Below are 13,938 nucleotides of genomic sequence, written 5' to 3'. Positions count from 1 at the left end.
AATTCTGGTCTGCACAATAAGTCTTCTCCAGACTGTAAAATAATGGCAAGGCAGCAGTTTAGCTCAAGTACATCATTCAAGTTCTGGTCCCCATACAATAAGTCTCCCCCTGCCTGGGAATATATGGTAGGACAGCAAGTTAGCTCTGGTGTAGTGTTTAAGTATGGGTGGTTGCTATAAATCCTTCAAAGAATGAAAAAAAAAAAAAAAAATACAGGCCAGAGATAAAGTTCTGATATGGAGCAGTTAGGTCTAACACCACCAAAGAACACCTGCAAAAGCTGGAAGAGGTGACTATCCCCTCAAATGTGCAGGCATCCATGTAAAGAGACCAAGAAAGAGAAAAATAGGACATCACCAAGAGAAAGCTCTAGCAATATACCCACGAGAATGTCAGATATGTGAAATATATGGCAAAGAATTCAGAATAATATTCTTAAAGAAGTTCAGAGAGTCATAATAAAATACAGACAGAAAATTAAATGATATTTGAAAACAATCCAGGAGCAGAATGAGAAACTGAACAAAGAAATATAATCAGTTTTAAAAAAAGAAAACAAATGGAAATTCTAGAAATAAAAAATGTTATCTGAACTATAAAACTCAATAGAATGCTCCAACAACAAATTTGATCAAACAGAGAAAAGAATTAGTGAGTTTGAAAACAGAATATACAAAATTACCCATTTGGAGGAACAAATGAAAAAAGAATAAGAACAAATAGAACATGCCTGCATGAATTATGAGACAACATCAAGTGAAATAACCTATATTTAACTAAAGTACCAGAAGAAGATGAGAGAGGAAAAGACATAGAAATCATATTTAAGGAAATAATGGCTGAAAATTTCCCAAGTATGGAGAAAGACGGCAGCACCCTGGTACAGGAAGCTCAGAGGTCACCAATCAAATTTAATGCAAAGAGGAATTCCCCAAAGCACATTATAATCAAATTATCAAAAACATTGAACTTTTAGAAGGAGATAACAGAACTATGGTTATTAGAAGAGGGAAAGGGGATAGAAGAGGAGGGTTAGGGAGAAATAGGATAATGGACACAAAGAATAATTACAATTTGTAATGATGAATGTGCTAATAATACTGATTTGATCATTACATATTGCATGCAAATACTTTTAGTCAACTCTGCACCCCAATAATATGTATATCCAATTATGTTTCAATTAAAAATAATTAAATAAATAAATTTGTGTTAAAAGAAAAAAAAGAAAAAGAAAAAATAATCAAAGCAGCAAGAGAAAAGAAACACAACATTCAACAAAGCCCCAATATGGCTTTCAGTGGATTTCTCAGTAGAAATCTTTCAAGCGAGGAGAGAAGGGGATGATGTATTCAAAGTGCTGAAGGAGAAAGATTATCAGCCAAGAATTCTTATCCAGGAAAACTAACCTTCAAATATGAAGGAGAAATAAAGACTTTCCTAGATTACAAAATCTAAGGGAATTCATCAACACTAGATCTGCCTTACAAGAAATACTACAGAGAGTGTTGTGAAATGATAAGCAAAATCAGTAAACCTTTAGACTAAAAAAAAAAAAAGAGAGAGAGAAGACTCAGATAAATAAAATCAGAGATGAAAAAGGAGACATTACAACTGATAGCACAGAAATACGAAGGATCATAAGAGAATATTATGAACAATTATAAATGAAAAAGTTTGACAACCTAGAAGAGATGGATAAATTCCTGGGTTGATAAAACATACCAATATTAAATTATGAAGAAATAGAGAATCTCAGAAGACCAATAGCAAGTGATGAAATTGAATCAGTAATAAAAAGTCTTCCATCAAAGAAAAGCCCAGGACCTGATGGCTTCACTGCCAAATTCTACCAAACATTCAAAGAACTAATACAAATTCTTCTTAAATTCTTCCAAAAATTTGAAGAGGAGTCAGTACTTGCAAACTCACTCTATAGTGTCAGTATTACCCTCATATCAAAACCAGAAAAAGACACAACAACAGAAAAAGAAAACTACAGACCAATATTGCTGATATTTAATAGGTGAGAAAACTCTTTACAAAATACTAGCAAACCAAATACAATGATACATTAAAAGGATCATTCATCATGATCAAGTGGGATTTATTTCAGGGATGTAAGGATGGTTCAATACATGCAAATCAATAAATGTAATATATCACATCAATAGAATAAAGGATAAAACCATATGATCATTTCAATAGATGCAAGAAAAAACATTTGACAAAACCAACATCGCTTCATGATAAAAATGCTCAACAAATCAGATATAGAAAGAATGTACCTCAACACAATAAAGGCAATATATGACAAACCCACAGCTATTATCATACCAAATGAACAAAAGTTGAAGGGTTTCCCTCTAAGATCTGGAACAATCTTCCCCCACTCTGGCCCACTTTCCCCACTCTTACTCAACTTCTCGTACTAGAAGTTCTAGCCAGAGCAATAAGACATGAGAGAGAAATAAATGGCATCCAAATTGGAAAGGAGGAAGTCAAACTATTCCTGTTTGTAGATGACATGATTGTATACATAGAAACTGCTAAAGACTCCACCAAAATAACTGCTAGTACTAACAAGTGAATTCAGTGAAGTTGCAGCCTATAATAAAAGGAAACACCAAATAATGTTTTTGGAATATAAATTATCACCAGATATTATTCTAAGTCACTCAGTTCTTACACCAAATAATATGCTTTTTCTGAGTATACTTGGTTGACATACCCAAGAGTTCTCAAAGAAAGTAAATTATAAAATTTTACATCCAAACATCCTAAAAATAGCCAAACATTTTCCCTATTTTCAAGTTTATTCATCATATTCATTAATTCATTTATTTTATATGTATTAAGAGTATAATGTGGCAAGCACTGTGTGTTCTGCTAGTGGTATAAAGGCAAGAAAGGATTCGTAATATCAAAGATCTTACAAGAGTCATAATCAAAAGAAATAGATTCAGACCCTGCTCTTCAGAATAATGTCTCCAATTTTTTTTTAACACTGGCAATAAATTACTTGAAAAGGTTACAGTAACCCAAACATATACTTGTAGAGGATTCATAAAGCAAATGTACTTCACAGGGCCTGGTTTTCCAAACCCTTGTAGTTTCAAATATTGACCTTGCAAAAGACAGGAAATTTTCCCCAGGTTATTGAGTATCTGTTGCAAGAATTGTAACACAGCAAGGTTGCCGGCTCAAAGACGGACAGGTTACTGATTGATATGTAAAGTTACTGAGAAGCTGCTGGAGGGAGAAGGAATGCTTGCTAGAATCAAGCCTTTGTTAGTGGATCACTTAATTGTCTAATAGAATGTCATCTGACTTGTTTTTACTGAATGTTACCAGCTTCTATTGTAAAACTTGTTAAACTGTATCTATGTCTCTTCCTATAACTTGCTGGTCTGGAGAATAAATGCAGGAAGAGAACCCCAATTCGTGGTTAATTTCCCAAATGGAAGGATGCCTCACACTTGAGGGTCCTGGGATATTAACCCCTTTCTGGGGCTTCTCACTACTCAAAAGAGATGGGCTTTGAGTAATCTCTGGCAGCTCCATCACCCAGGGGAAAAGGGGTGACAAATCTGTGGGAGGCAAAGCAACATATACTCTTTCCTCTTAATTTCATTCAAACTCAATATGCATGTACCCATTTGAGGAGAACAAAAATTATGCATGGATATGGTATAAATTACATCATAATAAATGAGAAGCAGAATTATTTATTTTATTCTCAAATTATCTACTGATGCAAGTCATCCTTAAGTATACAGATTTTTTTTATAGGTTTTGTTTAACATTTGCTCAGCCTTTCCATAAATATTAGGGTGTTACATTATGTGCTTTTCCACCCTCTAGGAGTGGGAATACATTACATAAGTTAGATATTTGCCTCCTTATTTGCCCATCACCTCACAATTTTGTCTTAACCACCTGTGAGTGATCTATCATTTAAAGAAATAAAATAATAACAAAAAGCACAGCAGCAATAATGAAGCAACAGTTCACTTTAGCAGACAAGAAAAACATCTGTACTGATGACAGGAAAATTAGTCTCCATTCACATGCAAAGATACCTCAAATCAAACTCAAATATTAATAATTGATATAGGATGTCTCAGAACTCCATGACCTATGGCTGTCAAAAACCACTGTAATAATAAAAAAAAGAAATCAGAAATTGTGGTTGCACTGATGGGGGTGGAGGTGGGGATGAGATTCTAAGGCAGTTTGTCAAGTGTAGGAAAAAACTGAAAAACTAGAACAGAAGAATTCATATAAAAACACAGTCAAGGTTTAGTTTCAAGATGGCGGTGGCTGCTGCGGGTGGCGTGGAGTAGCTGAGGTGGAAAAGGTGGCCACTGGACCTCAGGCAGCCAGGAAACTTGTGGACCTTCCTCTCGCCATCTCTTAAGGGAGGACTGCAGCTGCTGGCCGGTCGTGGGGGCTGAACGCCACTTTGCCCCCGGCAGGAGAGGCTGCCTCATTTACAGGCAACAGCTTTGAAGTGTGGAGCAGGAAAAGAACTGTTTCTTAGCTGCAAAAGCGAGTCTCGAAACAGGGAACACAGCGCCAGGGCTGCTGTGGAGGCAGCCAGGATCCTAGAGGCCGGGGCCGCGCTGAAGGCGGCCAGCTGCCCTACTCAGGATTCGAGGTTTCAGGCCGGCATTAAAGAAGATTCCTGGGAGCGCCCAAGCCGCGCCGCGACTGAACAGCCCGAGGCGGCAGCGGCCAAGAACACGGAAGGCGACAAACCAGAGACAGAGAGCGAGCACCCGACCTGGCACAACCCTGTGAGTGACCCTTGGCCCAGTTCTGTTCGGGGGGCGGATGCCCACCCAGCTCCCGCCTGCACCACCAGGCCACTCACCGCCCCGGTGCTGCCTCCATTTTCCCAGGTGCGGGCAGCTCCGCCCTGATCGGCCATCACTGAGCCCTCCCACTTGCTTGGCCAGGCGCGGGGCTTTCCGGAGCCTGCGGGCCCGGCCTCCTCTCCCACTCCCTCCGCGGTTCTCTGGTGGGACTGGTGGCGTGGGGAGTCCCCGGCCAGTGTTGGGAGGGCAAGGAAGTATGGGCAGGCCGACTGTCACTCCACCACACCCTGGACTCCGGCCCCCGGTAAACTTCCTGTTACTGGGAGGCAGATACCATCTCTGCGGCCACCAGTTTGGAAAAAAGCCTAACGAATTTCTGGTTGGGAATAGTGTGGTAGGAGAGTTCCCAGGTCCACTTGAACCTGCCGGAGAGCAGGCTGCAGGCGGGCGCTAGACTCGGTTTATACCGGGGGGATACAAAGGTGAACAAGACCCGAGAAAGATCTACACAGTGCTACAAAGGCACCCAGAGAGACCGGTCGTCTGTGCCTAGCAGAAACCTGGTAGACTTCCTGGGCGAGGCGGTGCCGAGCAGGGTCTTGAAGGCCCAGCTGATAGACGAGGGGTGCAGAAGACACGCCCCAGCCCAGCACAGTGCACACAGAGGGGGGAGACGTGCGGCCAGGGAGTCGGAGACTCAACAGAAACCACACACCCGGTGCGGTCGCCACTGCACGATCTAACAGCCTGGGCCAGAGCACACTGAACAGGGAGAAGTCCTGCACAGGAACTGAAAGCTCAACAGAGATCACACACCCTGTGGTACGTGATCCACCAGCCCAGCAGAGTCCAAGCTAACCAGAAAGGTGGCTCCCCGGAGAAGCCCAAGACCCGAGGCAACCACACACACAAGGCACTAGAGGCCAACTGAGCAGTCACGGAGGGAGCCATACCAAATTGGCAACCACAGCAACATCCTAGTTAGTCATTAGTCTCAAACCGGTGGACTGTGAAACCCCCGGCCACAATGAATAAACATCAAAAAAAGATACCAGAAATACAAAACATCAAGAAAGTACACCACCAAAAGTTAATAAATCTCGAACTCTAGATCCTAGAGAACAAGAAGCCCTTGAAATAACTGACAAGGAATTTCGAGTGATAATTCTAAGGAAACTGAATGAGATACAAGAAAACTCAGCTAGACATCATGATGAAATGAGGAAAAGTATACAGGATCTGAAAGAGGAAATGTACAAGGAAATCAATGTCCTGAAAAAAAATGTAGCAGAACTTGCTGAACTGAAGAAGTTATTCAGCGAAATAAAAAACACAATGGAGAGTTTAACCAGCAGGCTTGTCGAAGTTGAAGAGAGAACCTCTGAACTTGAAGATGGGCTGTTTGAAATAACACAAGCAGACAAAAAGAAAGAAAAAAGAATCAAGGACATGGAAGAAAATCTGAGAGAGATATCAGACAACCTCAAGCGCTCAAATATCCGAGTCATGGGTATTCCAGAAGGGGAGGAAAATGGAGATTCCATTGAAAACATATTCAACAAAATAGTGGCAGAAAACTTCCCAGGTATAGGAAAAATCACAGATCTTCAGATCCAGGAAGCTCAACGATCTCCAAATGTATTCAACCCAAAAATGCCTTCTCCAAGACATGTCATAGTCAAATTGGCAAAACTCAGAGACAAAGAGAGAATCCTAAAAGCTTCAAGAGAGAAGCGTCAAATCACCTATAAGGGAGCCCCAATCAGGTTAACATCAGACTTTTCATCACAAACCCTAAAAGCTAGAAAGGAATGGGATGATATTTTCAAAATACTGAAAGACAAAGATTGCCAGCCAAGAATACTCTACCCTGCAAGGCTATCCTTCCGAAATGAGGGGCAAATAGTATATTTCTCAGACAAACAAAAACTGCGGGAGTTCACTACCACACGACCACCCTTACAAGAAATCCTCAAGGGAGTACTGGGTTTGGTTCCTGAAAAATAACTACCACTGCCATAAAAACCCAAGAAAAATCTAAACCCGCTAGTACAATAAAAATGGCATTCATGAAGAGAAAACAAGCTAACAAAAACACTATCTACAACCTAAGGAACCAACAAACAAAGAAACCAAACAGTAAATCAGAAAGCAAGGAACAAAAGACACCTAAGACAACCAAACAACCAATAAAATGCTAGGAATAAATCAACACCTCTCAATAAAGACTCTTAATGTAAAAGACTTAAATTCCCCAATTAAAAGACACAGACTGGCTGACTGGATCAAAAAGCAGGACCCAACTATATGCTGCCTACAAGAGACCCACCTCACCCATAAAGATTCACACAGACTAAGAGTGAAAGGATGGAAAAAGATTTACCATGCAAACAGAAAAGAAAAACGAGCTGGAGGAGCTATTCTTATATCTGACGAAATAGACTTTAAACTAAAAACCATAAAAAGAGACAATGAGGGACACTACTTAATGATAAAAGGACTGATCCATCAAGAAGACATAACAATCATAAATATGTACGCACCCAATGTTGGAGCAGCCAGATTTATAAAACAAACTCTATTAGACCTAAAGAAGGAAATAGACACTAATACCATAATAGCAGGGGACCTGAACACCCCACTGTCAATATTAGACAGATCATCTAGGCAAAGAATCAGTAGAGAAACACAAGATCTAAACAAGACTCTAGACCAATTGGAATTGGCAGATATCTACAGAACATTCCACCCAACAACCTCAGAATATTCATTCTTCTCATCAGCACATGGATCATTCTCCAGGATAGATCACATATTAGGTCACAAATCAAGTCTCAATAAATTCAAAAAAATTGCAATTATCCCATGTATCTTCTCAGACCACAATGGATTAAAACTAGAAATTAATAACAAACGAAACTCTGGAAACTATACAAACACATGGAAATTAAACAGCATTCTACTTAATGACATATGGGTCCAAGAAGAAATCAAGCAGGAAATCAAAAAATTTATTGAAACTAATGAAAACAATGATACATCATACCAAAACCTGTGGGATACTGCAAAAGCAGTATTGAGGGGGAAATTTATTGCATTAAATGCTCACTTCAGAAGAATAGAAAGATGGCAAGTGAACAACCTAACACTTCACCTTAAAGAACTAGAAAAACAAGAACAATCCAAACCTAAAGTTAGGAGACAGAAAGAAATCATTAAGATCAGAGCAGAACTGAATGAAATTGAAAACCAAAAAACAATTCAAAAGATCAACGAATCAAAAAGTTGGTTTTTTGAAAAGATAAATAAAATTGACAAACCATTAGCATGGCTAACAAAAAAAAGAAGAGAGAAGACTCAAATAACAAAAATTAGAAATGAAAAAGGCGATATTACAACTGATCCATCTGAAATACAAGGAATCATTCGAGACTACTATAAACAACTATACGCCAACAAATTTGAAAATCTGGAGGAAATGGATAAATTTCTGGACACACACAAGCTCCCAAAACTGAACCGTGAAGACGTAGAAAATTTGAACAGACAAATAACAATAAAGGAGATTGAAGCTGTTATCAGAAGGCTCCCAACAAAGAAAAGCCCAGGACCAGATGGATTCACAGCAGAATTTTACCAAACATTCAAACAGGAATTGACACCGATTCTTTACAAACTATTCCAAAAGATTGAAACGGACGCAACTCTCCCAAACTCATTCTATGAAGCAAACATCATCCTGATACCAAAACCAGGTAAAGATATAACCAAAAAAGAAAACTACAGGCCGATATCCTTAATGAATATAGATGCAAAAATCCTCACTAAAATACTAGCAAACAGAATACAGCAACACATATGAAAAATTATTCATCACGATCAAGTGGGATTCATCCCAGGGATGCAAGGTTGGTTCAACATACGCAAATCAATAAATGTGATACACCATATTAATAAAGTCAAACACAAGGACCATATGATCATCTCTATAGATGCTGAAAAAGCATTTGATAAAGTTCAGCACTCATTCATGACAAAGACCCTCTATAAGTTAGGTACAGAGGGAAAGTATCTCAACATAATTAAAGCCATATATGACAAACCCACTGCCAATATCATCCTGAATGGGGAAAAGCTGAAAGCTTTTCCTTTAAGAACAGGAACTAGACAAGGATGCCCACTCTCACCACTCCTATTCAACATAGTGTTGGAAGTACTAGCCAGAGCAATCAGAGAAGAGAAGGAAATAAAGGGCATCCAGATTGGAAAAGATGAAGTCAAACTGTCCCTGTTTGCAGATGACATGATCCTATATATCGAACAGCCTAAAACCTCTACAAAAAAACTCTTGGAATTGATAAATGATTTCAGCACAGTAGCAGGATACAAAATCAACACACAAAAATCAGTAGCATTTCTTTTCTCCAATAGTGAACATGCAGAACGAGAAATCAAGAAAGCCTGCCCATTTACAATAGCCACCAAAAAATTAAAATACTTAGGAATTGAGTTAACCAAGGAGGTGAAAAATCTCTATAATGAGAACTACAAACCACTGCTGAGAGAAATTAGAGAGGATACAAGAAGATGGAAAGATAGTCCATGCTCTTGGATTGGAAGAATCAACATAGTGAAAATGTCCATACTACCCAAAGTGATATACAAATTCAATGCAATCCCCATCAAAATTCCAAAGACATTTTTCTCAGAAATGGAAAAAACTATTCAGACATTTATATGGAACAATAAAAGACCACGCATAGCCAAAACAATGCTGAGCAAAAAAAATAAAGCTGGAGGCATAACACTACCTGACTTTAAGCTATACTACAAAGCTATAATAACCAAAACAGTATGGTACTGGCATAAAAACAGACACACTGACCAATGGAATAGAATAGAGAATCCAGAAATCAACCCACACACTTACTGCCATCTGATCTTTGACAAAGGCACCAAGCCTATTCAGTGGGGAAGGGACTGCCTCTTCAGCAAATGGTGCTGGGACAACTGGATATCCATATGCAGGAGAATGAAACTAGATCCATCCCTCTCACCGTATACTAAAATCAACTCAAAATGGATTAAGGATTTAAATATACACCCTGAAACAATAAAACTTCTTAAAGAAAACATAGGGGAAACACTTCAGGAAATAGGACTGGGCACAGACTTCATGAATACGACCCCAAAAGCACGGGCAACCAAAGGAAAAATAAACAAATGGGATTATATCAAACTAAAAAGCTTCTGCACAGCAAAAGAAACAATTAAAAGAGTTAAAAGACAACCAACAGAGTGGGAGAAAATATTTGCAAAATATACATCTGACAAAGGATTAATATCCAGAATATATAAGGAACTCAAACAACTGTACAAGAAGAAAATAAGCAACCCAATTAAAAAATGGGCAAAAGAACTAAGTAGGCATTTCTCTAAGGAAGATATACAAATGGCCAACAGACATATGAAAAAATGCTCAACATCACTCAGCATCCGGGAAATGCAAATCAAAACCACATTGAGATACCATCTAACCCCAGTTAGGATGGCTAAAATCCAAAAGACTATGAACAATAAATGCTGGCGAGGCTGTGGAGAAAAAGGAACTCTCATACATTGTTGGTGGGACTGCAAAATGGTGCAGCCTCTATGGAAAATGGTATGGAGGTTCCTCAAACAATTGCAGATAGATCTACCATACGACCCAGCTATCCCACTGTTGGGAATATACCCAGAGGAATGGAAATCATCAAGTCGAAGGTATACCTGTTCCCCAATGTTTATCGCAGCACTCTTTACAATAGCCAAGAGTTGGAACCAGCCCAAATGCCCATCATCGGATGAGTGGATACGGAAAATGTGGTACATCTACACAATGGAATACTACTCAGCTATAAAAACGAATGAAATACTGCCATTTGCAACAACATGGATGGACCTTGAGAGAATTTTATTAAGTGAAACAAGTCAGGCACAGAAAGAGAAATACTACATGTTCTCACTTATTGTTGGGAGCTAAAAATTAATATATAAATTCACACACACACACACACACACACACACACACACACACACACACTCACACACAAAAACCGGGGGGGGGGGAGAAGATATAACAACCACAATTATTTGAAGTTGATACGACAAGCAAACAGAAAGGACATTGTTGGGGGGGAGGGGGGAAGGGAGAAGGGAGGGAGGTTTTGGTGATGGGGAGCAATAATCAGCTACAATGTATATCGACAAAATAAAATTTAAAAAATAAATAAATAAATAAAAAATAAAATAAAAACACAGTCAAACTATACCAATGTAATTATTTTTTTATTTACAAAGCAATTAAAGTAGTTGTTCTTCCTTCTGGAAAGACTAGGAAAGACTGATAATTGTAGGTACATTAGATGCTTGAAATTTTTAGCTGAAATTATGCCAAAAAGGGGGAATCTTCAGTTTTAAAATACACAGTGGCCTAGAAGTGCTTTCAGGTCAGTTGGTGGATCCTGAAGATCTCTTTCTCCTTTTCCACACATCATATGACATAGAATCATTCTTAGAATCTTTACAAAATTATGTTCTTTGAACACACCTGAGGATATTTCAGAGGTGATATTGTTATGATTCTTTTACAAACAGACAAGCAACCAAAGCAATTTGTTCTAGTTTCAAGACAGCATGATTACATGATAAAAATATAATCTAGCATCTGTACATTTTAAAACATTACATATTTGGTTTGTTTTCCCCTCACAGGAGAGAAAAAATCTCCAAAACTTTCTTGCTTTCTTTCCTACTCACTTCTCATCACTTCCTCCTTCTTATCTCCAACACACCTTTCATTCTTTCATGTGAGAGGGGATGTCTTTGTCCCAAATGCCTTAATCTAAAATATAATAGTCATCTGGGTCATTATATGTTAAAAACAAATAAATAAAAATCACTTATTTTACAAAAATTTTTTCCAGGATCAAATATTTCCTGCAAATATCTTTCTTTTGGTACTCTTAAATTTTAATAGCTAACACTTCCAAAAGCTTCTATGTATTGGGCATTTTTCTAATATTTTGACATATAATACTTTGTTTAATTTTTCACAACCCTAGGAAGCAAGTATTATTACTATCCCATCCTACAAATGAGAAAAGTGAGACACAGAGAAGTTAAGTGATTTACTCAAGGTAAGTGGTCAAATCAGAATTTTTTTTTTTTTTTTGGTAGGAAAAAAATTGTTTCCTATGTGGGATGAAACAATATAAATTCAAAACTCACAGATAAGAGTTAGCTCTATCACACTCATCTTTTTAAAAAGTTCGTATGAATATCCAGTCAAAACCAACAGGGACCACCCTTGAAATGTTGTCTATATGGATTTCCAAGGAGACCACCAGACTGCATACTGTCTTGGAATGTCCTCAGAAGGCTCTGTCATTGAACAGGTAACACAGTAAAAACCCCAGTCCTTTCTTTCAAACGGAAGAGGGAAAGACAGAGACAGAACTGTTCAGACTTTGTCTTCTTTCCTTGTGGTTTGTGGTCTCCTCCTCCTCCTCTGCCTCTGCGGAAGCTCCTATACCCTCCCAAACCTCCCCGGCCTCTGCCACCAAATCCACTTCAACATTCTCTGCTACCACCTTGGCCTCCAAAGCCTCCTCTGCCTCCTCCATGACCCCCGAAGCCACCTTCACCTTAGGCTTGGCCCAGTCCAAGGTAATTTTGTTTCCATCAATTTCACCACCTTCCACAGTCTTCTTGGCAGCTTTTGCATTTTCCTCACTGTTGAAGTCTACAAAACCAAACCCTTTAGAGGATCTGGTTTCCTGGGCAGTGACTATCCTTGCACGAACAGAGCCATCAAATGACTCCTTTAATGTCTCTTTGGTGGTATCCTCAGACAGACCTTTGACAAACAGAGTTTTGGATGGCTGACTTCTGGCATTAGTTGATCCCCAAGGTACTTGCAACTCCAGCCTGATTGCTCTGCCCTCAGTTTCTCTTTTATTACAGGAATTTGAAGCTTCTTTAACATCTTCAGATGAAGCAAATTCTATAAATGCATACTCTTTAGATTTGCCATTTTGGCTCTGGGGCACTTTGATAAAAGTTGCCTTCTCAAAGACTTCCTGCAGAGTTTCTTCTGTTGCACTGTAGGAGAGGTTGCTTAAAACAAGAGTTTTTGATTCATCACTCCACGTGCTATTCTTTCCACTTCTATAGTCTTGACTTTGACCTTTCTCTCCAGTGTAGTAGAGTGAAATGGATCGCCCATCGATCTCTGTTCCCTGCTTTTCTTCAAAGGTTTTCTCTGCATCAGCTTCTGTCTTAAATTCAGTATAAGCAATTCCTTTACTCTTCCCATCTTTGCTGACTAATCGGATCTCCACAGCATCCTCAAACACTTCTTTTAATTCATACTGAGTGACTGTACAAGAGATTTTTGGCCAAAAGTGTTCTTGCATCTCAGTCTTTCTTACTGTCTTTTCCTTTTGGTTTCTCTAGTCTAATTTCATTGCCAAAGACTTTTAAACAGTGAGTTCCAAGGCTTTTTGCAGGTCTTCAGTAGATTCAAAATCCACATAGCCAAACTTCATAGCATCCCAATTCTGACATCCATGACAGTAAGATCATTTTTAGCAAAACATCACTGATACCAGTTTTTAATTTAGAAGCAGATTTGTTAAAGTTTAGGTTTCCAACAAAGAGATTGAAACCCAAGAAACAGAAAGTTGAAGGCACAGAACCAAGTCACAATTCAAACACTGGCACTCTAATGCCAGAATCAGTGTGCTGGATCAATATGTTTTAAACAAAAAATTCAGAGAAATACAAGTTCCAGAAGTGAATGGATCATCTCATCTGCCTGGTGTCCTATGCAAAGCAAGTTTGTTTCTTTGTTTGCTTTAGCAGGGAACGGAAACCCACCTAAGCAACCTTACGTAAAAAGAGTTATTGTGGGCTACAACAGGCTATCTCAGAAACATAAGAACAGAAGTTTAGCCTGAACTCGTTTACAAACTGTTAGAAATCAAAGCTCCTTTCTTTGATTCTCAGGAACCACATGGTCAGTCTGTTGGTGGCTTCTCATTGAAGATAGAGTTTATGTTTGTAAATTTATCAAAA

General features: G+C 38.7%; 1 pseudogene; it reads right to left on the bottom strand.

Moving 5' to 3' along the window:
• Window positions 1-12,246: 12,246 nt before the first annotated feature.
• Window positions 12,247-13,527, bottom strand: LOC134385759 (nucleolin-like; annotated as a pseudogene).
• Window positions 13,528-13,938: the final 411 nt, after the last annotated feature.

Source organism: Cynocephalus volans, chromosome 9 (genome assembly GCF_027409185.1).
Source record: "Cynocephalus volans isolate mCynVol1 chromosome 9, mCynVol1.pri, whole genome shotgun sequence".
Lineage (NCBI taxonomy): Eukaryota > Metazoa > Chordata > Mammalia > Dermoptera > Cynocephalidae > Cynocephalus > Cynocephalus volans.
Note: the sequence above shows the minus strand (reverse complement) of the source record. Positions and strands in the feature narration are given on the sequence as shown.